This window comes from Ovis aries, chromosome 2 (genome assembly GCF_016772045.2).
Source record: "Ovis aries strain OAR_USU_Benz2616 breed Rambouillet chromosome 2, ARS-UI_Ramb_v3.0, whole genome shotgun sequence".
Taxonomy (NCBI): domain Eukaryota; kingdom Metazoa; phylum Chordata; class Mammalia; order Artiodactyla; family Bovidae; genus Ovis; species Ovis aries.
In genome coordinates this window covers 199,552,136-199,578,431 of record NC_056055.1, presented here as the reverse complement: position 1 = coordinate 199,578,431, position 26,296 = coordinate 199,552,136, and the positions used below count along the sequence as shown (strand labels likewise).

The 26,296-nt window shown below is 39.4% G+C and overlaps 1 protein-coding gene across 7 annotated transcripts in view; it reads left to right on the top strand.

Moving 5' to 3' along the window:
• ANKRD44 (ankyrin repeat domain 44) overlaps window positions 1-26,296 on the top strand; it is a 313,666-nt gene that overhangs the window by 47,619 nt on the left and 239,751 nt on the right. Inside the window, exon 1 of one of the 7 annotated variants that reach the window (XM_060410152.1) lies at window positions 1-26,296. This exon is cut by the window's left edge and continues 28,532 nt beyond it; it is cut by the window's right edge and continues 13,603 nt beyond it. The exons of the other annotated variants lie outside the window; for them this stretch is intronic. The gene's annotated coding sequence lies outside the window, so the exon portion shown is untranslated. 7 annotated transcript variants of the gene reach the window in all.

The window sequence follows — 26,296 nt, the reverse complement described above, 5'->3', positions numbered from 1 at the left end:
GCCAAAGAGTTGAAATAGTGTTAAAACCCCTTTCTTTTCTTTTTCCTTAAAAACCTTGAAGTATAGTAGATGTACAATGTTAATGTTAAAGGTATACAATATAGTGATATACAATTTTTATAGGCTATGCTCATTTATAGTTATTATAAAATGTTGGCTATAATCCCTATGTTGTGTAATACTGTCTTTTTTTTTTTTTAAATGAAATGATGTGCTCTTTCAAGTGTTAGAGGAAAGTGATACCTGTTTGTTGTTTATTCTTATGGCACCATTTTATGTGCTCTGTTCATAAATGGTCACAGCTGCAATACTCTGCCTATGGGAAATCCCACACTTAGGAATTAAAGAATCACAAAACAAAACACTCAAGTCACTTTTATTAGACAATGCAGAGGCAGTGAAGGGAAAAAAAAAACAATGCAAGTTTTCATTTTAAAAAAGCTTTTACTTAAGGAAGTACATTTTTGTTTCTGTGACTGAAATAAGAAAAAAACTACCTGGCATGTGGAATGGGTTAATGATATGTATGTTCTTAATTGGGTTTTTGGTTAGAGTGAGATTAGAGGTTGATGTAGGACAGACAGAGTTGGGCTTCCCAGGTGGCACAGCAGTAAAGAATCCACCTGCCAGTGCAGGAGACGCAGGAGACTTGGGTTTGATCGCTGGATTGGGAAGGTCACCTGCAGAAGGAAATGGCAACCTGCTTCAGTATTCTTTCCTGGAAAATTCCACGGACAGAGAAGCCTGGCAGTCTGCAGTCCATGGGGTCACAAAGAGATGACTGTGGACTCAGTCGTGTGAACTGAGCGCACACACACGTACACCTTGGACGGAACAGTTCTATGCGGACTCAGTTTTTACTGGGTTTTCTCGGTGTGTTTTTTGGCTGCTGACTCTTTGATCATTATTACCTTTGAGCCAACTATCATTTTCGTTCTGTAAGTGGTAATGACTATTACAACATTGAGAGAGTTTAGTTTCTTTTATAACAGTGTGTGTGTGTGTGTGTGTGTGTGTGTGTGTACAAGAGATGCAAGTTCAATCTCTGGGTTGGGAAGACCCCTTGGAGGAGAAAATGGCAATCCATTCTAGTATTCTTGCTGGGAAAATCCCATAGATAGAGGCACCTGGCAAGCTGCAGTCCATGGGGTTGCAAAGAGTTGGATACAACTGAGCACATGTGCACATATGTATATATTTCTTTTAAAAAAGACTTTATTTTAAAGAGCAGTTTTAGGCTCATAGACAATTTGAGAGGAGAGTACAGGTTGTTCCCACATACCCCCTGTCCCCCACACACGCATTACCCTCATTATCAACATCCTCCACTGAGTGGTGCATTTTGTTACAATTGATGAATCTACATCAGCATTGTGATGAATTTTTATTTTAAGGAACCTACAAAACCTGACCTGATAACTTTATCCTAAGTATTTTGTTATGTTACCTGGAGTCATGGATTTTGATTTCCTGAACTATAAAATGGTGATTTTTCTCTTCACCCTCAGGAGTCTGGAAGAAGTGAAGATATGGTTCTTATTTTCCAAAAGATGTGAAGAAAGTTCCCAGGTGTGTCCTACCTTTCTTGATGGAGGGATGATGAGGATGAGATAGATCCATCTTGGATGGTGAGATAGATGCTAGTCAGATGCATACTCGGAGAAGGCAATGGCACCCCACTCCAGTGCTCTTGCCTGGAAAATCCCATGGACGGAGGAGCCTGGTAGGCTGCAGTCCGTGAGGTCGCTAAGAGTCGGACCCGACTGAGTGACTTCACTTTCACTTTTCACTTTCATGCATTGGAGAAGGAAATGGCAACCCACTCCAGTGTTCTTGCCTGGAGAATCTCAGGGACGGGGGAGCCTGGTGGGCTGCCATCTGTGGGGTTGCACAGAGTCGGACACGACTGAAGTGATTTAGCAGCAGCAGCAGCGGCAGCTGATGCATACTCCTTCTGTAGGATGCCCTAAGTGAAGAGTGGGAAGGCTGCTGCCTTTTATGGATTGCTTATTATAGAAATTAATTTCAGGGACTGAGAAAGTTGATCCTAACCACACTAAAAGAGTAATGTGAACATCAGACTGACATCAAACACTGACAGTAGGTGCTAAAAACATGGTGAGAAATTCCCTTCAAGAAACCCAGGGTGAGAAATCTCTGTACTATTTCCCATAGTGGCTGTACCCATTTACATTCCCACCAACACTGCAGTAGGGTTCCCTTTTCTCCACATCCTCTCTAGCATTTACTGATTGTAGCTTTTTTTTTTTTTTTTTTTGGTGGTCATTCTGATTGGTGTGAGGTGGTACCTCATTGTAGTTTTGATTTCTCTAATAATGAGCGATGCTGAGCATTTAAAAAAATGTGTTTATTGTCTATCTGTGTGTCTTCTTTGGAGAAATGTCTGTTTAAGTCTTCTACCCATATTTTGATTGGGCTGTTTGTTTTCCTGATATTGAGCAGTATGAGTTGCTTATATATTTTGGAGATTAATGCTTTGTCAGTTGCTTTGTTTGCAATTATTTTCTCCGATTCTAAGGGTTTTGTTTCAGTCTTGTTTATAGTTTCTTTTATTGTGTAAAAGCTTTTCAGTTTAATTAGATTACATTTGTTTATTTTTGTTATTTCCATTACTCTAGGAGGTGGGTCAAAGAAGATCTTGCTGTGATTTATGTGAAAGAGTATATTGCCTATGTTTCCCTAGGAATAAACAACCATATGACCTAGCAGTCTCACTATTGGGCATATACCCTGAGAAAACTACAATTCAAAAAGACACATGTACTCCAGTGTTCATTGCAGGACTGTTTACGATAGCCAGGGCATGGAAGCAACCTTAGATGACCATCAGCAGATGAATGGGTAAAGAATCTGTAGAACATATATACAATGGAATTTTACTGAGCCATAAAAAGGAGTGAATTTGAGTCAGTTTTAGTGAGGTAGAGTGAAGTAAGTCAGAAGGAGAAAAATATATACTAACACATATATATGCAATCTAGAAAAACAGTACTGATGAACCTATTTACAGAGAATGAATGAAGATACAGGCATAGAGAGTGGACTGGTGGACACAGTAGGGGAAGGAGAGGGGGAGACAAACTGAGAAAGAAGTATTGACACATATGTACTTTCATGTGTAAAATAGATAACTAGCAGGAGGCTGCACAGAGAAGGCAATGGCACCCCACTCCAGTACTCTTGCCTGGAAAATCCCATGGGCAGAGGAGCCTGGTGGGCTGCAGTCCATGGGGTTGCTAAGAGTTGGACACGACTGAGCGACTTCACTTTCACTTTTCACTTTCATGCCTTGGAGAAGGAAATGGCAACCATCTATGGGGTCGCACAGAGTTGGACATGACTGAAGTGACTTAGCAGCAGCAGCAGCAGGAGGCTGCTGCTACTGCTGAAAAAGGGAGGCCAGTCTGACACACTGTGACGATATAGAGGGGTGGAATGGGGGTGGAGATATTATATATATATATATGTATATACATATATAATTATGACTGATTTGCATTGATGTACGGCAGAGACTGGGCTTCCCATGTGACTCAGTTGGTAAAGAATCTGCCTGCAATTCAGGAGACCTGGGTTCTATCCCTGGGTTGGGAAGATCCCCTGGAGGAAGAAATGGTAATCCACTCCAGTATTCTTGCCTGGATAATCCCATGGCTAGAGAAGCCTAGTGAGTTATAGTCCATAGGGTCACAAAGAGTTGGACACAACTGAGCACGCACACAGGGCGGAAACCACCACATACTGTAAAGCAATTGTCCTCCAATAAGAGAATGTGTCAGTGTACACACATATGAAAGAAAACCATGGTGCCGTCTGTGTAAGGAACAGGTATCACAACTAAAGATAGTGGTTGGGTTCAGAGTGCTTTAAGAGATGTATTAGGATACTGGTTTGGTGAAAATAACAGTTTATTTAATTCGCATCTATACTGGTCAGAACATAAGCAGACCAAGGCTGATAAAATGGCTTTATGATGTTGGCGATAACTGTTCTTTCTGTTTTATCACTTTGCCCTCTCTACCCCACATCTTCCATCTTCCAGCTAAGATAGCTGCTTGAGTTTCTATTACTGTGGCAATAGGGAATAAGAAAAGGGAGGACAATCTCCTTTCCTTTGAGAAAAGTGACCTAGAGGGTGCGAACATCGTATGGCTCATATTCTGTTGCTCAGAACCAATCACATGAATACTTCTCTGCAAGGGAGGCTAGAAAATGTAATCTGCAGGGATGCGGCCATGAGCCCTGCTATGCCTTCTATTTCTTTAGAAGAAAGGGACAGTGGGTATCCGGGAGGACAGCTATGAGCCTCTGCTGCACAAGAATAGTAGCATGTGTTCTTCAGGGTTGCTACACAACTGTGGCTTTTAGGCAAATTCAAACTTGATAGTATGCTTTTTAACAAGGCATAATTCTAATTCACAAACAGCATCAGAACATATCATACAATGTTTGTATCTTAGTATATTGCTCAGACATCCATGTTAGGAAAGGAAATTTTAAATATATTATCATTCTATTTATTTATTTACTGTATAACTTATTTAAGGTGTTGTGCCAATCCCTGCTGTACAGCAAAGTCACTCAGTTGTACATATATATATATATACATTCTTCTTTTATATTCTTTTCCAAATTACGGTTTATCACAGGATGCTGAATATAGTTCCTGGTGCTATATTTTAGCACCTTGTTTTTTATCCATTCTAAATGTAATAGTTTGTGTCTACCAATCCTAAACTCTCAGTCCATCCCTCTTCATCGCCCACCCCCCACCCCCTTGGCATGAATGTATTGTCATTCTTAAGTTAAAAGTGATTATACTTTCTTTAAATGGCTGTTTTTGAGAGAGGGGAGAATGGACTCATTTTGGCAAGTTGGAATTTTCACATGGAATTTCCATTAGCACAAATCAATATGCATCAAAATGAGAAAAGGCTTCAGAAAGTGGAGGGGAGTAGGTCAGAAATTTTCATTCTGGATGGGAATGTGACTCTGCAGTTGTCAGTGGTCAGTAATTAGGGCCGACTTGGTGATGCAGATCCTAGGGCGGAAGCCAAACCGTTACAAACTCATTTACAACTCCCCCACCCTTTGTGAGTAACCATATTAATAAGTAATTTTAGGGTCTGGGTTCTTAAATAATTTGATTAAAATATAAGAGTGATGTCTCATGTTTCTCTACAAGAAGATAGTGCTAGAATGCTGTGCCATTTCTTTTTTCTGGCTATTTCCTGTCTGGATTTCACTTACTGCTTTCTACCCAGAATGCACTGTCACAGAGAACCACTGTATGGCCAGTAAGGTTTGTTTGTACAAAAGTACATGAATATTTTGTTCTGGTTGGTAGTTGCTGTTACCTAGATTCTTACTGCAAAGCCTGGCACACGTCACACATTACAGGTTTTTAGTTGAGATTCCTAATTGTATGCATGTTTACATCTTGCCCTCGGGTTTTCTCTTATTTTGATTTTGACATCTTTTTCCTGTTTTCCTCACACGGGTGAGCTAGTCTTGCAGGCTTTCTCTTCTGGCCACCTCTGAAGAGTTAGCAGGCTTTGTGGTTTAATATGAGGCAAATGTTCTTGTTAGTGTGTCTTCAACATTGTTTTGGTCTTTTGTTCAGCAGTGAAGTCTCAGAGTTTCTCGGGTCCCTCATTGTCACTCCACCGTAAACCTCCTTCAGGAGACCCAGCAGTAAAGACAGCTGCTACAGCAGTCATCGAAGCTTCATCTTTAGCGTAGAGACTGAGGGTGAAAGGTTTTAGAAAAGATTGTCTATTTCTTTTTGACTCTTCTTTCTGAGAAAGTGTTTTGATGAATTTCCCTATAAATGATTGTTTGGTTCAGGTCTCTGCTTCCAGGAAGGGTGGTATTACCATTTTTCTGAGGAGGCCACCGAGATGAGTGACTTTGCTCAAGAATCTTTCTTTATTGCACCACTTCATTTTCAACGAGCTATTGTAAGTGACCCTTTGTTTATAGATGAACAAAGAATGGCCCATAAGCCCTCAGAAATGCTTCAGGATTTTAGATAAAGAAAGAATCAGAGAAGGCAGACGCCCCTCCATGGTGAGTCCCTCCCGGCTGGCATCAGAGTATCAGCAGCAGCAAGCTCAGCCCCTCACACACAGCCATCTGCAGCATGCGTGTGTTGCCTGTTGAATGAATGACTATGGATTGGAAGACAGTTTAATAAAGAAAAAGGAAGAGAAAAGACTGGAAAGGGAAATTTTCTCAGGCAGTCTAGAGAGGGTTAGGTTAGCTTAGATAGAGAAGGAAAAGAAAGGTTATTTATAGGATTTGGAAAATCATGGTGGGCTACTCTAAGAGGGATCCAGACCTGGAGAACTGAACAAAGAGTTATCTCACAGCAGAGCTTTTAACCCCAAGATCTCTTAAGTGTCTGTTTCTGCTTCTCAGGTTTATGAAATCATTTTTATCATGAGGTGGTTGAATCTGTTGCTGGGTTGTTTTGTTGGGGTGTAGCTCTGGGAGGGGTGCCACAGAAAGCATGTGTGCACGTGTGGACACACCCATGTAGACATTAGCAGGAGCTGATCAACCAAGGCCTCAGGTAGGAAGAGCAATACTTGACTTGGTGAACCATCCTCGTACCCCAGAACCCTGGGACCATCCCGCTTTCCAGTTACTCAGCTAGTTAATCTCTTTGACAACAAAGACATTATTGGCGATATAGGAGAACTGTGTTCAAGGCTGTTTTACCTAGTCTTTAACAACCTCAAAGGGATTTTTGAAAATATCTTTTATGTCTAGGCCCCAGGGCTTTGGCACCTGGTTGAGACCTAGATAACGGAAACTTTGGCTCCTTAGTTTTAGTGTCTTGGAAGTTGTTCAGGGCTCCTAGAGCATTTCATGATTATCTCCTTAGAGCAGTGACTACATTTCTATTATATAGAAAGAGATACTGAAACAAAACAAAAAGACATAGTTTGAAACACTATTTAAAAGAAAATGGAACAGTCACTAATCATGAGGGAAATGCAACTCAAAACCACCACGAGATAACACTTTGCATCCATTAAGATGGCTGTTATCAAAATACCCAGAAAACACTAAATGCTGGTTAAGTGGCAGGGAAGCTGGAGCCCTTGTAGACTGCTGCTGCTGCTGCGTCGCTTCAGCCGTGTCCGACTCTGTGCGACCCCATAGGCGGCAGCCCACCAGGCTCCCCCGTCCCTGGGATTCTCCAGGCAAGAACACTGGAGTGGTTTGTGCATCGCTGGAGGGAATTTAAAATGGTACAGCTGCTCTGGAAAACAATATGGTGGTTCCTCAAAAATCTTACCGTAGAATTACCACTTGATCCAATGTAATTCCACCTCTGAGTGTATATCCACAATAACTGAAAGTAGAGACTTGAGCAGATTGTTGTACACCAATGATTACTCACATAGCCAAAAGATGGAAACAATTCACATGTCCATTGATAGATGAATGGATAAACAAAATTTATGCATACATGCACTAGCCTTAAAATGGAATGAATTTCTGGTACATGCCACAACATGAATGAATCCTGAAGACATTATGCTCAATGAAATAAGCCAGACAAAAAGGAAAATAAGGACAAATATTGTTAACATCTCACTTATGTGAGACCCAGAATAGTCAAATTCAAAGAAATGGAACATAGAATAGGTGCTTACCAGGGTTAGGAGGAGGTGGTGGCGAGGGGGAATTGTTTAATAGGTACAGAATTTCCGTATAGGATGATGAAAAAATTCTGGAGGTAGTGGTGATGCTTGCATAACAATACCGTTAGTGCCACTGAATGTACACTTGAAAATGCTTAAACTGGTAAAGTTTGTTAGGTATATTTTACCTCAATAAAAAAAAGGTTTGTGCAAAAATGTTTCAAGATACACAAAAAAGGAGGATGGAACTGAAGAAAGTCATGACTTGACTGTTTTTTCCCAAAGACTTAAAATAATCAGTAAAAAGTTGACTAGTATTGTGTTGATTTTAAGTTTCATCAAGTAAAAAATAGTCTGTATGGCTTTAAAAATTGTTTCTGTGTAACTTTTTTTAAAAAAGAATACTTCCTAAAACCATTGTCAGATTGTATTGAACTAGGAAATATTCAGTTTTCCTGTGGGTCTACATGGTACTTACATTTGGCCACCTGACTTCGTTTGCACAATGCCCTAAAAGAAAGCTGATCACCTTGACTATAAAGAAATCTTCAGTTACTGCTGCTACTTCCAAGCCAGTCCCCAAATCTTCTTAAAAGCTCAGGCACCTGCATTTTAAACCCTAAACCTGTGCAAGCGGTGTGCTTGCTTTTAAGGGTCTGGATTCACGTTTTCACCTTCCCCTCCATTTTAATGAAGATGGGTTGCTTTTAGAAATTTGAAGACCTCTACTGACTTCTCTCTCTTCTATTCTCCTGAGGCATCCACAGCATGAGTCCATTTTTTTTTTCTTTCTGAATTTTTATAGTCTATGTCTTTATCCTGTGTTTAATCTATGAGAGTATTAAAGTCCCTCACAACACAGTTCACTATTTTGGGGGGATACAAGGAAGTCTTGGACAGTGGGGCATGTGGCTGCTCATTTCATAGGAAGTAATTGGCTCAGAATATGAGCTTATTGACACGTGTCTATGTTTAGAGACTTACACCCCTTCTTTTCCTATGCCATCTTCTGAAACAGCTAGCTTTTTGTTTTTAATTCTTTCTACAGGTGATTAATGATGTCTTCTTCAGAATGAATCTTTTTTTAATACAAAATATTCACTCATTTAATACTCAGAACAGTCCTTTGAATTAGGAGCAATTAGTATCTCCATTCAGAATGAATCTTAAAGTGTATTAAAAAAAAAACAGAAAAAAATGAGAATGGAAGATAGATGTTTAACTTTAGGGTGGAGATCTGTTTGTCTATTTTTCCTCTTTGTCTTCCTATACTTTGGTTTCATTACGTTGATATAGATGATTGTGTTCAAATTGTCTTACCTTTGGCTCCGTTGTGCCTATTTGTACCTTTTATAAAACTGCTAAAATGTGGAGAGTACCTAAATGTCGGTGACTTAAAGTTAAAATGTCATTTAAAGGCACACAATCAGAGACAGAGAAAGGCAGGAATTTTTTCTACTGATGCTCCTCACAGTTAGGGGTTTAGTCCTAATGGTTTTCAGTTCACACACCTACTGATTTAGAAACCAGCTTGGTCCACTGTTGGGCATTTGCTGGCAACTCATTCTTCATCTAAATCTCTCTTTTAAAATTATTTCCCCCATTTGTCTTATTTTCTATCTGGAACAATAAGTGAAAGGGGTATGAATTCAAAGACACTGTATCTTAAATTATGGGTCATCCATACATTTTCTTTTAAACCATGTGTATGAAAGCTAGCCCCCATTACAAAAATGTAAATTCAGAATATTATAAGAATTTCCTTCAATTATTTTTCTTGATTTAGAACAGATGGAATAAGATTCCTTGTTACTTTTAAGCTGTACTTAGTAGTCACTCATTTTAAAGGTCTGCTGCAGTGGACTAGCACAGATGCATAATTAAGCATTTCTGTATTTGGTGCGCATGGGAATGCATGAGCATGTTTCTGTTAAGCATGGTGTCCTGCTCTGGTTTCTGTTATGTGGCTGGAGGTGCACTGTTCCTCTTTGTCAGCGCTCGAGTCCTGCTTTCTCTGGCTTTCTTGTGCTGGTGGTTGTGTGGCCGTCTGTGGTGGGGCAGCCTCTTGCCACACTGTCCTCCGTGACAACAGCAGAGTACGTAGCAACCTGGAGAAAAGGGAAGTTCACGGTCCTGGTAAAGACAGAAGACGGGCCTGCACCTCTTTCTCTTTTTAAAGTTTTTGTACTCATAATTTACGGATGATCAATTCTAAAACTATGACAGCTTAAGGCAAGGCAGGTTGGATCGGTTTCTTCTTACTAGGTAAGAAGGAATACCTACTTTATATCCAACTAGGAACCTGTCTGGTTATTGATTTAGTTTTATAAACTGAAAGTTGTTGTTAGAGTAAGGTTGCAACCTCAGCAAAAGCAATTCACCTTATGGTGACTGAGGCCCTGGGTTGCCTTTTTCATTGCTTTAGCTCATATTTTGCCAACTAGAGTTCCTTGTGGTGTGCTGAGGTGAATCACTCAGAGAGTAGAGCTTCCAAATTGATGGAGCCCAGCTCCAGGAAGGGCAGCCCCCCACCCCAGACTGGATATATCAGAGACCCAGGTGGCATTCCATTCTACTTCTCACCTCTGCTTCTGAGTATCTTCTTCACTTAGTCCTTTTCTGAAGACTGCCTTTCTTCACTCCTCTGATTGCATAGGGGCGAACACATGGCTACAGGTCCAGCCAAAGAGAGAGATGTCTTGCTCTCCATCTCCTCACATTCACTGGATGGGGAACCTCCTGGTCTCAGTGATCAGGGGCCTTCTAGTTCAGTTAACACAGTGAGGGCCTGGGGCAGCATGTTGTGCAAATAGCTCTCAGGAACTTGCTTTGTGGATGTGGTTTGCAGTTGGAAAGGAAAGCATTTTGAATAAGGCAGATAATCTGATAGGTGTGCACCCTCTTGGGTATATGAAGTGCTGTAATATGCCTACTTCCTCCTTCAGGAATATCCATCTATCCTAGAGTTTCAGAAGAAATATTATTTGTTATCAAAGCAAATGCATAAATATAACAGGGACTAAGATGGGACATATACAAGAGTTCTTAAGACATTCCCTAGGGAAAGTGATTTAATTTTGTACTTGGGATCTGCTCCTCTGTTAGGATGCTTTGGTAGGATAGTTCAAGAAGCATCAAAATTTCTGGCCAATTATAGCCTGCAGTTGGAAGCTTCACATGAAATTATGGAGTAAGATATTAAATGCTTTTGCCTGTTTTAGTTCAATGAGATCAAAAGATTTGCAGTCTGTGTATTGTAGTATTGGGTAAAGAATACTTCCACTGGGGGAGGCTGAACTCAGAAACACTAATCTTTCAAGGAACGCAGGACTGATTACTAATATTGTTTCTGGAATGAGGCTGGTTCAGGAGGCTGCAGTTAACGTGTTTCCTTGTTGACTGCAGGATCATGTAGTATTGTCCTGTCTCCCCAGAGTTCTCTTCACATAGCACAGCTGTCTTTTTTGGGGGCTTCAGAAAGAAGGTAAAACTCTAACCACAGGGTCTTCTCTCCATGCAGCCGAGGCCACAGCTGAAGTGCTTTTCTGTGATTTAAATACCTTTGTGGAAATACCTTGGAGAGTTAGTAAAGCATTGACTTATGAAGAAGGCTTTTATGTTAATATCCTTCTGATTTGCAAATGCATCCAAGTTTCTCTTTATATATATATTATGTACATATGTGGAACATATGCATATAGAATAACCCTTATTAATAGAGTAATGCAGAAATCAGCATTATTGAAGACAGTAATAAATTATCCACTGCACTTTTGGACATCTTAGAATAAGATTCTAATAATGCCTGTCAGTGAAGAGAATTCAAAAGCAACCAGTTTATAAATGGGGAATGCCACCAAGGCTTTTTATGTCTCTCAGTTTCTCCTGAAGCATAAAAATAACTCCCCTCCCCCCAAAAAAACTTCCCCGAAACATTAAGGAAAAGTTTGAAAAAATAAAATTATTCACAGTTGTGCTACCCTTATACAAGTTGATTTTGGTTATTTATAAAAAAGTAAACAAAAAACTAACAAAGCCTTTGCGATAGGACTAAGACTTCCTGAATACTTCCTTCAGGAAGCACTCTTGAGGGTACATTGGTATCAGTGATGATTCTGGGTGTCACACATCCTTACCTTACCTTGCAAAGGGCTGAGAGCAAAAAATGTTTGTCTCTGGCCTCTGCTCTTTCTTAGGTAAAAGATGAATCAACAGCTTAAATTGTCTTTCAAGAGCTTTCCAAAGCACTATGTATGCTAAGTTGCTTCAGTTATATCCTACTTTTTGTGACCCCATGGACTGTAGCCCAGCAGGCTCCTTTGTCCATGGGATTCTCCAGACAAGAATACTGGAGTGGGTTGCCATTCCCTTCTCCAGGGGATTTGCCCAACCCAGGAATCAAACTCTCTTCTCTTAGGTCTCCTGCATTGGCAGGCGGGTTCTTTACCACTAGAGCCACCTGAGTGGGAAGCACTACAAGAGTAAATACAAATCTTTGGCTTAGCAGAATTTAAAATCAATTTAAATATTAGCCTTATGGTTCTTATTAAGAGACTTAGTTTAAAATGAGAGTTTTTACAGCTAAAATATTTGAAAACTTGGGGAATATTTTAAAAGTACAGATTATTAGGCTGCAACCCCTAAGATTTGGGGCATGCGGCAGGAATCTATATTTTTGCAAGGCTCTCTTAGGGATTCTGGTTTGAGAATAAATATTTAGGTAACAGAAGGAGATAAGAGACAGAGTAGTAGAGTTGAAAAAAGTATTTACGACAATGTGTCTTATGCTTTTTCTTTTTTTTTGTATTGAAGTATAATTGATTTCATTGTTGTAGTAGTGTCAGGTGTACAGCAAAGTGATTTAGATACACACACATATACACACTTTTTCAGATTCTTTTCCATCGTAGGTTATTACAAGATATTGAATATAGGTTCCTGTGCTACACAGTAGGTCCTTGTTTATTTTACATGTAGTGTTGTGTATTCATTAATCCCAAATTCCTCGTTTATCCTTCCCTCCCCCTTTTTTGCCTTTTCTTTTTTGCTTAAGATTGAAAAGTTTATTGTATATGTTGTTTTGAGGACAATTTTTTTTCTTTATACTTAAGGAAAACAAAATCTGAAGATACTGCTTTTTCCACCTTGCACTTTTGGCCTACAAGCACAAAAGAATCTTATAATTGCTATTATCCCATAGTGAAAGAATAATCCTTTATCGGCAGAGTGTAGTTGACAATGAAAACAAGGGCTGATGTATAAATATTATTCTTAGAACTTTTGAGTATGCGGTCTTAATATGTATCTCGGGGAAAAAGATAAGCAGTGGAAACATTCTTGTTAATATTTTTATCACTAAGACTGACAGTTATGCCTCAGTTATTAATCTAGGAGTTTGAGGAAACAAGCTGGAATTTGGGTTCACCCAAGTGTAAGTCTAGACAAACTAGTCAGTCAGTCTGCATGCAGTTTGCAGAAATGAAATTAAACCAACTTGTTTTGAAATATGTGAATCACAACAGCACTAAGACCCAGAAAAATTAATGAGCAGAGAATAAGAACAGGTTTTCACATGAGAAAATAGTTGCATATATGCCTATAGGGAAATGGTCCACTCAAATCAAAGAAATGAAAAAAAAAAAATAGTGAGAAGCCATTTATGGCTATTTAGTCAGACACAACGGAGCGACTGAACTGAACTGACTGAATGAATACAAATATAAATAAAGCTTATGTGACATGAGAAAAATGGGTACATTCATACATTTCTGGCAGCACTGTTAATAGCTCAGTTCTTTTAGGAGCCCATTGGCAGTGGATGTGAAAAATCATACAAGTGGTAAGACCCTTTGACCCAGCCATCCCACTCTTTGGAATCTATTACAGACAGCTAAAGAAGAAAAAAATTGTAAGAAAAAAAAATTTGTTGTGTTATTTCTGATGGTGAAGACTTAGAAGGAATGTAGGTGGCCAACAAATAAAATTGGAATTTTCTTTTCATTATTCTACATGATATTCAGGAAGACTGGAAATGAAAAAGATTTGGAAGAAAGCAAAGTAAAATGTATATACTTATAATAAATATGTAAAAAGAGGATCAAGAAATAGTTTTATTATATTGTTGGTAATATGAATTTTAAAACAAAAAATTTTAGCAATAGATTTTATTGGAGCATTATATATTTTAAAAGGAGCATTCTAAAGTTTGTTAAACCTGTAATAATTTTTCTTCCTTCTTTGCATAATGCAGTAAAAATGGATGAAATAAGATGCTTTTTATTTGAAACTTGAAGGGCTTTAAAACTGTTCTCCTTTTATACCTCTCCAGAAAAATTTTATAGCCACCTCAGTTGTCATTGCTGCTGTAAAAGTTTTTGTAGCCACCCAAACCAAGTCTTTGCTGTCTGTGAGGTCAGACTGTCTGGATTTCAATCCCAGTTCTATCACTTACCTGAAGAAACTGAGTGACCTCTCTGTGCTTTGATTTCCTTATCTGGAAAATGAAGATAACAATGGCCTCTAACTGGTGAGAACTAAATGATAGAACGTATAAAAAGTGCATAATAAGGTGAGTGGTGCTAAAAACACTCACAATATCAGCTTGTGAGTAAGCTTAGTCCCTTATCCATCTTTGGAAGTCACTCTTGATTGCCATCCTGCTTTCTTCCCTGGTAACAGAACCCCAGTTTTGTTCAGACATCTGGCTGCCGTATACCCAACCCTACAGGATGAATGAAAACTTCTTAGCTAATCATGGTAATCTTATCTCTTTTTGGCACAAAGTAGTTTAGAAGAGGTCATGCGACTTTATTTTGGTCAAGGAGATTTATTGGTAAGTCAACTGAGGGCTTCTGGGAAAGGTGTTTCTCTCATTTAAAAAAGAGAGAGGTTCAGGGAGCTAGTCTCCTTACCTCTCTCTGCTTCTTGTGTTCCTACTTTGGACATTCTTGTGTGATAATGTGTTGTTTAGAGCTTTTGCCACCACTTTGCAAAAACATCAGAGGTGGTCACCAGCTACCAAAGATGGAAGAGCAAAGGATGACATCATAGAGCCACTGACCTACTCAGGCTAGAACCACCTACCTCAAAAGATACTGTTAAGAGAGATATAAATGTCCAGATAGATTGCTTCAGCCAACTTTAATTGTCTTCTAATGTTTCCAGCTGAAAACATCCTAACTAACTGATAAGTTGTCATTGTCTAGTGTGATAACTTTAAAATTATCCCACCAGAAGAAATTGTTTTTCACGAGTAGACTAAAATTTCTGAGCTAAGTCAGCATTCTATGTTAGCCTTTTATCATAAGTGCAAAATTTTCATCATAGAAAAAATACATTAAATTTAACCTTATTTAATACCTATTGTATATTTTGGGCCTAGAAATATCTTTGAAAACTACTTTGGTAATAAAAATGAAATGTATATGGATTTGTATGCTTTTAATTATCCACATGAAAAATAGTCTCAAAATAAATACTGTAATGATGCAGATATTTTGGTGAGAATGAATGTAAACCTGTAACTTGACAATTGATGATCCAGCTGCAGCTGTGATAGGATTAGGGCTTAAATATTTTGAATATCTGTTTAAAAATAAACTTTAGTGCAGCTGATGAGATTATGTATTTTAATAGATGTGTTTGCTGAAATTACATATCTGAAACAAATATGAAGTTGTATTTTTCCTTTGCTCTGTCGTTAAAACTTTTTTGCTTCCCAGTATACTGTTTATTAAAAGTATGGTGGTGGCCTCTTGATTCTTTCACACATTAAGCAAAATGGGAAAGTTACTCCTCTTTTGTAATGTGAATCTTGCCATCTTTCAAAAAGGTTAATTTGATAAAAATTGTCAAATGTGTTTTCTAGTGGTATTTTTATAACCAAAGTGAGCTTTATACCACATTTTTTACATATAATTTTTAAGAATAATAAACTTTCTCCTTGTATAGCTGAAAATGTTAGCTCTCCCTTAGCAAAGGTGTTCTCAATTCCAGCAGCTCCACAGAGTACTTATACTTCAGTACTTCCTCCACATGGACACCACATCCTATCTCTGAGTTCCTCTTCATCATCTCAGGGATCTTTCTTCATCTGTGAGCAAAAATTTGCTCCTACAATATTGCACCATTGCCAATTGGTATTCTCCCTGTTAGTCATGAATTTCCAGAGAAACAGAATCAATGAGGTACATATATATATATATATATATGTGTGTGTGTGTGTGTGTGTGTGTGTCTATATGTATATATATATCGGAGAAGGCAATGGCACCCCACTCCAGTACTCTTGCCTGGAAAATCCCATGGACAGAGGAGCTTGGTGGGTGCAGTCCATGGAGTCACTAAGAGTCGGACACGACTGAGCAACTTCACTTTCACTTTTCACTTTCACGCATTGGAGAGGGAAATGGCAACCCACTCCAGTGTTCTTGCCTGGAGAATCCCAGGGACGGCGGAGCCTGGTGGGCTGCCATCTATGGGGTCGCACAGAGTCGGACACGACTGAAGCGACTTAGCAGCAGCAGCAGCAACAGATATATATGCTGTGTGCTTTGTTGCTCAGTCAGTCATGTCCAACTCTTTGTGATCCCATGGACTATAGCCCACCAAGCTCCTCTGTCCATGGAGATTCTCTCTCCAGGCAAGAATACCAGAGTGGGTTGCCATGCCCTCCTCCAGGAGATCTTCCCAACCCAGGGATTGAACCCAGGTCTCCTGCATTGCAGGCAGATTCTTTACTTCTGAGCCACCAAGGAAGCCCAAGAATACTGGAGAGGGTAGCCTATCCCTTCTCCAGGGGATTTTATATATATATATATATATATATATACACACACACACACACATATACACATGCATACACACTATTTTATATATATGTATATGGCATTTTTCATAGGGAATTTGTTCATGGGATTGTGGGAAGTCCAAAATCTGCTATGTGGGCCAGCAGACTGGAGACCCAGGTGAGCTGATGCAGCTCTCACTGGAATGGATGCAGATCCAGTCTTAAGGCAGTATGGTGGAGAACTGCCCCTTGCTTGGGGAGGCTGGTCTTTTTGTTCTACTCAGACCTTCAACTGATTGCATGAGGCCCATCTGTATTATGGAGGGCAATCTGCTTTACCCGAAGTTCACCCATTTAAACATTAATCTCATCCAAACACACCCTATAAGCTGACACACAGCATGAACCATCACCATTCCCTTCCTCATCCCCCTCCCCGGGTTAAGGTAAGAAGGCTCTGCTCCCTGTGCTTATTGCAGCATTTGTAGAAAACCAGGAGCGATGAGTGTGGGTGTTACTACTTTCTTCTTTTCTGCTTCTCGATTGTTCAGGTATTTTGGGAGTGGGCAGGAGGAAGGGGGATAAGGAGGAAGAAGGGATCTTATAAGTAATAAGAACCGTTACTTATTGTGCACAATTGACAGAGCTAGTGTCTTAAGCCCAGAGAAACCTTGACAGAAGGGCCCTGTTGCCAGCTGTTCCCTGGATCTTCTTGAGAACCTCCACTCCTCAGCTTGGATTCTTGGAATGAGTTGGGCAGAATCTGTCTTTGTCATGGAAGCTGCTCTGTGTAGAGCGAAAGGTCTGTGAGAAAATAACTGCTCTTCCCACCTAGAACCCTCAGATTGGACTTGGAGAGAGGAGACTTGGGGCTCTTGTCTTTTGTCTGCTTTGTGGTTTGGGGTACTTTTCTCATTATTTTTGTATCTCAGTTTCCTCCTATGCCAAATGGGGACAATAACAAAGCCTCAGAATGTTGCTGTGGGGATGATATCAGAGGTTATGTGTGAGTGCTTTATATCCTGCAAAGCACTATATGAATGAAGTGTGGGTTTTACTTTATCCTACTTGTTGCTACCAAGTAAAACCTAATTTATATAAAACAATCAGTTTTGCTCTAAGTACTCAAGGCTCCTGCCAGTATGATCACCCTATGATAGATCTGTCAAGTTTTCTTTCAAGGAACAAAAGGGTATATCATAAGGAGTTTGTTTCCTGGATTGGGGACTCATATTCAACAACCTTGCCCCACTCCAGTGTGACTTGTAACACTACTGTTACAAGTTACTACTACCTTGCCTGGAAGCCGTTGGTGACAGTGAGGAGATAAATAATTAACCTAACAAGTTCTTGTGCAATTTCTTTGTTGCCTAGAGTCATGTTCAAAGATTAGATTTCCTGGGCAGAAGCTGAAACAATTTTTTCCCTATGGCATTGAAAATAGGAACCATGCTTGAATGAAATAAAAATTGACTGATCGTTCATTAAGTTGGACATTTAATTCAGTCAGTACATATTCGTTGAGAGAACTGCATTGTTCTGTGCCAGGCTGTAAGGAAGAAACAAAGGGGAAGAAAAGGAAATAAGCCTGGAAAGATAGATGCTTGATGGTGAGGCTGGAGAGCTTGGACTTTATTTGGTTGATGTTAAAGCAAATGAGGGTGTAAGTGTTCTGCTACATCCTAGCTGTGTAATTTGGGGTAAATTACTAAACTATTCTGTGCCTCAGTTTCTTCTTCTGTGAAGTGGAAAGAATGAGAATATAACTCATAGTCCTGTCGTGAGGATGAAAGGAGGTAACGCATGAAAAGTGCTGAGCATGGTGCCTGACACTGGCGGGCCTCTGTAGGTATTTGAGCTCAACAAAACGCATGTCAGGAAGCAAGTCTGGCAGCACCACGAGGTTAGGTTGCTACATCACTGGCAGGGGTGGTGATGGGGAGACTGTTGCAGTAAATGCAGAGTGCTTGGCAGCACCAGGGGCCTGGGAATTCAAGCTGCCTTTGTAGGTTGGCTGAACAGAATGGTTTAAGAATGTAGGGGTTATGCATGGCAGGGCACAGTTATTTGTGGGCTCATAACTGGAATCTCATATTTCGCCTCTTCCTTCTTTTACCTTCATCAAAGCCTGACCTTCATCAGGGCTCATGTGCTGTGTTGTGTTCACATTTCTGATGTCATTTTCTGGTTCGGGGACAACTAGTAGGAATAGAACAGTAGGAATGGGGCATTGAGGGAGAATCCAAAATACTCCTCGCCTTTCCATTTTTCCCCTGTTTTCTGGTTTCATTTCAGTGAGATTGAAGAGGTTGCATGATATCTGAGTGCTCTAGTTAGGGACTATATATATTTTATTTCTCCTGCTTTCTTAGTTTTTGGAATGTTCCTAGGAGAATTTAGGTACAACTTTGATTTGATCAGCCTCAATACTTTTAATTTTCCCTGAATGTAAAGATATGCCAGTGTCCTTAGGAGTCACAATCAGTTATGATGGCTCCAGCCACCTCCTGACTAGAGTAATGCATACAGAATCATCTGGTGAGTCTCATGGGGCAGTCCAGCAGTTTCTACCACTCTTAGGAAAAATAAACTCACAAACAGCTTTGCTCTCAAATTTCTTCTTCCTCTTGACCTGATAAAAATTATAGCAAACAGCATCTTTAATCTGTAAGGTATGAATGAGCACCCTTGAGTTAATCTTCTTTGTAACTGGAAATTTTCAGACATTTTCTTAAAATGAGCAGTCTATGTAGCCAACCTGTAGCCAGCTTTCAAATTGGCTATCCACAGAGTCCCCCACCTATTCGTGTATTTTAACCAGAAATGGAGTCATCATCTGTCTAGATCAAGGGGATAACTGAAGAGACAATTTGCATTCACTGCTTGAGATGTAGAGATGGCTGTCTTTCAGAAATTGTCAAACCAAAGCTGGGCGTTAGATTTGTTGAGGGTAGAAAGTGAATAGTAAATAGTCTCTGCACATGTGTGATTTTTTCCACCCTCCATTTTTCTATCTCCTCAATAACGGTTTCAACTAACATGAGACACAGCACATGGGTATTCTGTCCCAGCTCTATCCAGACATATGCCTGGTGGCAGTGGATATAAATGATTGTTAACAGGTAATATTAAATGCATTCTAAATTCTTCAGAAAGGCAGGGGAGAAAACAAAAATTACTGCCTGCTGCTTACATACTGACCAGTCTGAGGCTGATACATTCTTACTTGCTAAATTAGTAAGAGGGTGGGAAGCAATTTTCTCCTAATACCGTTGTATTCCTCAGTGTACAAATTTGTCTCAGCTTTCCTATTTCGCCATGGATAGTTGCTTAAGAGAGTTGTATCTAACCATTTAAAAAATCGCCCTATTTTTTTAAGTGGCTGCTGACATGAGCTATTAAGAAACCCCAAGCTTTTTTTAACAGCAGCTGCTTCCTCTGTCATTTATAGCCACCTAAGTTGGTTTGAATTTCTTTGCATGTTTAAGGTGTGGCTCCCATGTGTGAGAAGCATTTAGTTATTTTGATATTTTTGTCTTGGAATATGATGTCAATGACTGGGAACTTTTATACGTAGGTCATTTCATGTCTTTATTCTTGGGTGACATAACAATAGTTCTATGCTTATTCGTAACGCTATTTGATTTCTAAACTCATGTTTGGGGCCCACAAGTATTTCCTCTATGTATGTTTTCTTGGCCTCCATTTGTTTGTTTTAGCATGTTGGTTTTAGAAAGCCCAACGAGCTTGAACTTATTAACACTGATTCAACAAATACAGAATTTAGAGTTGTGTTCCAAGTTTCTTTTACTTATAAAACAATTTTTTTTTGGTCTTAAAGCTATATTTCTGAGGCACTGTATTCCTTGTTTCTTAGGCTCTCTAGGAATCCTTTTGAGCTAGTGTTACAGTCTTCCTTGCTGCTATTGACATCTTAAGACAATTCAGAGTGAACTAGAAACATATTGTATATTTGGTGAACATATGTATATAGTAAATACTAAAATATGGTAGACTTAGTTTATTTTTATTTTGCTTTGGTTTGATTTGTGGAAATTTATTCCTCTAAATGGCTTTTCTAATATGATTTTGTGGGCCCACTTTAGTCATTAAAACTCTTGCTCAGTGAAATACGATATCTCAACACTTTCTAGAAACTCTGTTCCAGCAGAGCTCTAATTAGAGCAGGGCAGTGTAATTTCCCCAAGCAAATAAATTTGCTGCTCATTTGGCTAGTCACACAATTTAGGCCTCTTTACTGAGGTCTTAAAGCAAAGGCTTATACCTATTTGAGACCCTTCCATCTGACTGTGGTTAGCCTGGTGGACTTGAAATTTCCACAATGGGGCTTCCAGCTGACATAATTTCCCTGGGTTTCTCCCCTTTGAGTTGCAGAGAGAATACCTAGAGATTTTTTTACTCTCATTTTGGGAGATGACTGAAGAGAAGTGTGTTCTTTGCCTCCCGGGATAGGTCTGGCTCAAAGTCTGCCTTTGTCAGAGTGTCCTGTGTCCATTCTTGACTTGCCCCCCAGCTGAGAGGAAGAGGTCATTCCCAGAACTCTCTGAAAATACTCCATGGGAAGAACAGCCTAAGGGTTTAGAAGAAGAGTTCTTTTGTTCATGGTGAACTTGGAGAGTGACTAGACTGTAATCTAGTCCCTGTGGTTGTAACTGGGGACAGGGATGCCTTAACAAGAAAGTGGTTTGTAGAATTGCTAAAGATGGACTTTGATGTCTGGCTCCTCCTTGTCTCTTTTGAGAAACCTGGCATAACTGGAAATGTAGGAAGCCTTAGGACCAAGCACACTGAAAATATTTTGGCCAGAATTAGAACTTGTTTTTACTTTTCTGAGTAGTCTATGTTACTGTGATTATCAAACTGAAAACGAGACAAAGCAACAGATCATATAAAATATTTGCTACATAAGTCTGTTGCGACTTTAGTTTCTTTATGCTAATTTTTCTCTTTCTAATTTTATAAATAGTATTGCAGTCAAATAGATAATAACCTGCTAAAATAACTAGCATGTAGAAAGACCTGCTTTCATGAAATTCTTCAAGAATAATTACGTATTTCCTAGCATGTAATAGCATTTAATAATTTGATAAAAGAATGAATAGTAGAGTTTAAGGGTCTATTGATAAAATTTGATTTCTAGTGTAAGTTTTTATGTATAGGGTACTATTAAAAGGTAAATCAAGTTTTACTAAAAGATCTTTTAAATGATTGAGGGGAAAACACAATAGTGTAAATATATATTTTTCAGATTAATATTGTATGAGTGTTATTACATTTGTAGGCTTTAGTTTATTTATTAGTACATGGTGGGAAGATCTTTATAGAGTTTCTTTTCCTCTTTCAGGCCACTGGTACTATGTAGTGAATCATCAAAATAAATCCTTTCTATATCAGAACCTGGCATACTGGAGGTATACAGTAAATCTTAAAACAATAAACACCTCTATTTCTTAGGAGAAAGAAAATATCTCACTTTCAGTTACTTTTTTTAAAGATATTGATATAGATTCAAGAGTTATTTTTTATTTTCTCATTCTTTTTTTAGATTATAATAGCAATAAAAATTCATGATTGGGAGTTTAGAATATAGAGAATTAAAATTACCTATAAACTTTAATACCCAGAGATAGCCCTGTTTAATCGTGATACATTTCTTTCCATTCTAGCATTTTGCCGTGTATATTGTACAGAGCATTTGCCTGTAAGATGAATAAGAGTTGAAGTAGAAAATCTGTCTACCACGCCCCTCTTAGAGATCCATAATGCATATTGACAATATTAAAGGCTCTGAGAAGGTCTGCAAGAAAAGAAATCTTTCAGTTAGTGTTTCCTAAACTTATTTGACTCCTAGCACTGTGTGTGTTTGTGTGTAATGCCTATTAGCATCGTCACACACTGACAGATTTAATTCTATTTTCCTTTTCTCTGTTTAAATCATGAGTTTTTCTGACAGTCTACCCTGGCTATGAGAAATTTCCCTCTAATTTTTCAGGCCTGAGATCTTGGTACACCTCAGAAACAGGACCAAGATTTATACAGAAAATATCTGTCTTGAAAAGGAGGAATAATCTTCAAATGCATGATTGTTGTGGGCTGCATAGCAAGATTTTGCATACCTCTGGTCCAAAAAGTCAAATTTATTCATGGTCAATAGGATGTTTCTGAGTCTGCCAGCTGTGGATTATGTATCCAGGGAAAGCTGATGGAGAGGTCTTTGATCACAGGCTGGCTTGTTGTAGAATTTCTGGACTGCAAAGAGCAGACAATTACTTTTAAGAGAAGATGAGTGTGTGTTGGGGTGGTGGTAGTGGAGAATGGGCCATAAAATTGTGAGGTTATTATGCAGCATATCATGTCCTTGGATCTGTCTTTCTGAGATGACGTTTTATCCACAGTAAAACATTACCACATGCTGCTGTGGTTAATCAAAAAAACTTGCTTTAAAGACTGCTGTAGCCACACTAAGTCTAAACTGGGCACAAAGTTGCCTCCCTAAGAGAGAGACTAGCTAGAAACAAGTAAGGTTGAATCTCTAGCAATTTTGTAAAGATTTATTTGACGCATCTAGCTAGCAACTGTCACTGGTGTCACTAGCTTGCTGTTTTTAGAGCAACTTTGGAAATTCCCATCTTGCTTATTGCCCAGTTCTTCCAGTTAATTTCTTTCTTTCTTTTTGTTGCACAGCATGTGGGATCTTAGTTTCCTGACCAGGCATCAAACCTGGGCCCTCTGCAGTGAAAGCGAGGAGTCTTAACCACTGGACTGCCAGGAAAATCTGCTTTTTAATTTCTGAAATACTTCGAGCTTAGTAGTTGAAGTCTAAACAACTCTTTTTTTTTTTTTTTTAAAGGAGGTACCAATCTGGTGTGACTTACCTCTTGAGTATAAATTTCTATGTAAGTTTTCTTCCATAACTAACAATTCAATTTGTATCTTAGGAAATGAAGAAGTCATACCATACCCCAAATGCATATATTATAAGGGAATGTGTTTGAGAGATTAGCAGAAAAATGAAAAGCGCTTCTTCTGAAAACCCACACTGAGACCATTTGAGAAGCATTTAACAGATTTTTTTTTCTCTCCCAGTACTCATCACATATATTTCTTCTTCCACAGTCTAAACTGAGGATGTCATGTGAATGGGTCACTGTGCTGGGTCCAGTGTCTGAGACTCTGTACATCCACCGCAGAAAGCGTGGGCTTGATCCCTGGTGAGGGAACTAAGATCTCATATGCCGTGTGCAGTCTGCCCAGTAGTCTCAGCTACTTTCTGAACATAGTTACATCACTTTGCATACTTGAAAGGGCAAGATGCAAGGCTGGTTGATCCCCTCTACCATGTTTCTTCGGGAGATCCTCAGTGAATTCGTGCAGGACTTCTCTTGTATTTCCTTGGAGTGTGTCAAAAAGTCACCACTACTATTTACTACAATGACACCAGCTAGCTGTCATCCGGAAGTAGTAGCCTCTGAATGGAATTTGTTGTCACACACATACGACAATGTAGTGATTGTTTGGAAGGGTTCAGAGTCAGTGTTGACTTTCTTTTCCTTTCCTTCTTCTGTTACAGTTGTACCATAGTAAACTATCAGCCCCTTTGGAAGGTACTTTGTTTTGAAGCTTGAGTCGTTGTACACATGTAATGGCTTCCAGCACTGAAAGACAGTTTGCTAGAAACTGAATGTTAGATGCACTTTCAAATTCATCTGGTAACATTTTTGCCAGTCGTGAAATCTGGTCTTGGGGAGGAATGATCGATGATACCACGCTTGGGCCTTTGCTGCGGGCTACCTCCAGGCTCTTAATGAGCTGCTTGGTCTTCCAGATCTCCACGTTCCTGTTGGCAGCACTGGGGTCATCTGCGGTGTTCTCATTGCCTCCTCCCTTAGGCCCAGTCTTTGGCAGCAGAGGAAGTTTCTCCCCGGAGCTGGCTCAGATGTAGGACACTTTGGTTTTTGCATGAGTGTTCCCTTGTTCACGTTTTCATCTCTTGTTCAAGATCTGAAATCCATACAGACACTGAAACTCCCAAAGACTTTTAGTCCGAAGAGTGAAGCAAACAGGTCTGCAGTAGAATTGGGCAGGATATAAAACATGAAACTGTGTGTCTGACTCTGAGACAATGTCAATGGTACAAACATTTATGAAGAACTAAAAACACATTTTAGAACTCATGTGATGGTCATACTTGTTTATCTTACATGGAGACTTACTTGTCAGTTCACATCAAGGCTCAAATTATTGATGCTTCCCGTTGTTGGTCATGCAGGCTTCCTCCTCCCATTTCATCGGTCTTACTTGCTTAGATGACATTCACCTGAAGAGAGACCTGCTGTTACCAGGAGCAGCAAATGAGATTCGTTTAAATGTATTTGCACTTTGTGGCAGAAACTGCTAATTGTCCCTCAGTATCTAGCCTTCCTTTCTTTTTAAGTAATATAAACTTCTTCTGGAATAAAGGCTTGTATGGTCTAGCTACCCTTGCTGCTAGGTGTGGCTGTGGGACTACATTCTGACTAAAGGACTTACATGTGAAATTTCTGGAAAGGAGGAACGTCACCATTTTTTACCTGGTTCTTTTTTCCTAGTACCTGGAATTGGATGGGATGTTTGGACTTGAGCAGCCTTGATGGATTGTGAAGTAGCAGCATGAAGTAGATGCTAAGGAGAGTTTGCAGCAAGATAGATGGAACCAGGTCTTTCTCACTGCAGAACACTGAAGTAGTCCTGGATGACTTTGTATTTAGACCTTGTTTACAATGAGAGAAAAAAATGCATCCATCTTGTTTAAGCCACTGCTTTTTGGGATTCGCTGAACTACACTGCCAAACCTAATCGTTCTATCATGTCTTGCTGTCCTTAGGACTAAACTCATTCTTTGTCAGGGTCATGACCATAACATAGACCAAGATAAACTAAATTTGCTGAAAAGAATCAACTTACTAGCACTGTGTCAAGCCAAGTTATCAGGCAGTTTTTAGAACAGACTGTTTTCCTCATTCCATCTTTATTTGGTCTGACCATTTCTATGGCAGGGTGGCAGGACGCGATAAACTTTGCTTACTAAATTTATTTAGCAAAGTGAGTGCCTCCTATATTCCAGCCATTGTGTTAGGCTCCAGGAATCCAGTGAAACGAAAATAGCCATGGTCTCTGGCCTGACAGGGCTTACAGTCTGGTGGATATTACTCAAAGAACACACACAGATATAGAATTACTCTACAAACTGATAAGTGCTCTAAGGGAAAAGCACAGGAAGCTACCAGAACCTACATAACAGGGGAATCTCATCTAGATGGGCAGTGGGAGGGTTGGTGAGGACAGGTTGTTCTGGACAAGGGCCTTTTAAATTGAGATCCAGGAGGTGAATTGGATTTAATGTGGTGAAAAGAGTGTATAGAATGTTCTAGACAGAGGGAATGGTCTGTGCAAAAGCTTGAGAAGGAAGGGGACTGGGTGCATTTCCGGAGTGGAAAGGCAGCCATTGCATTTCTGTGCATTACTGGTACACAATATGTAAAGGAAAGCAGTAGGAATAAACTGTTTACTTGGAAAGGATGTCAATTTTGTATGAATCAAGTATTATTTTTTATTTCAGTATTATAGAGAGTTTGATCATTGAGTTCCAGAACTATCACAAAAATCATATCTTTTGTGTTTTTGGAGGTGCTGCTCTGGGGCATGTAATTAAGCTCCAGGTTTTTCTCTGTGATTCTTTCGTGGTAATTTATATTTTGCTTGTCAGCTATCATTTGGACATTTGCACAGGTGGACAGTGGACACAAATGGAGTCAGCCCTGAAGACATCACA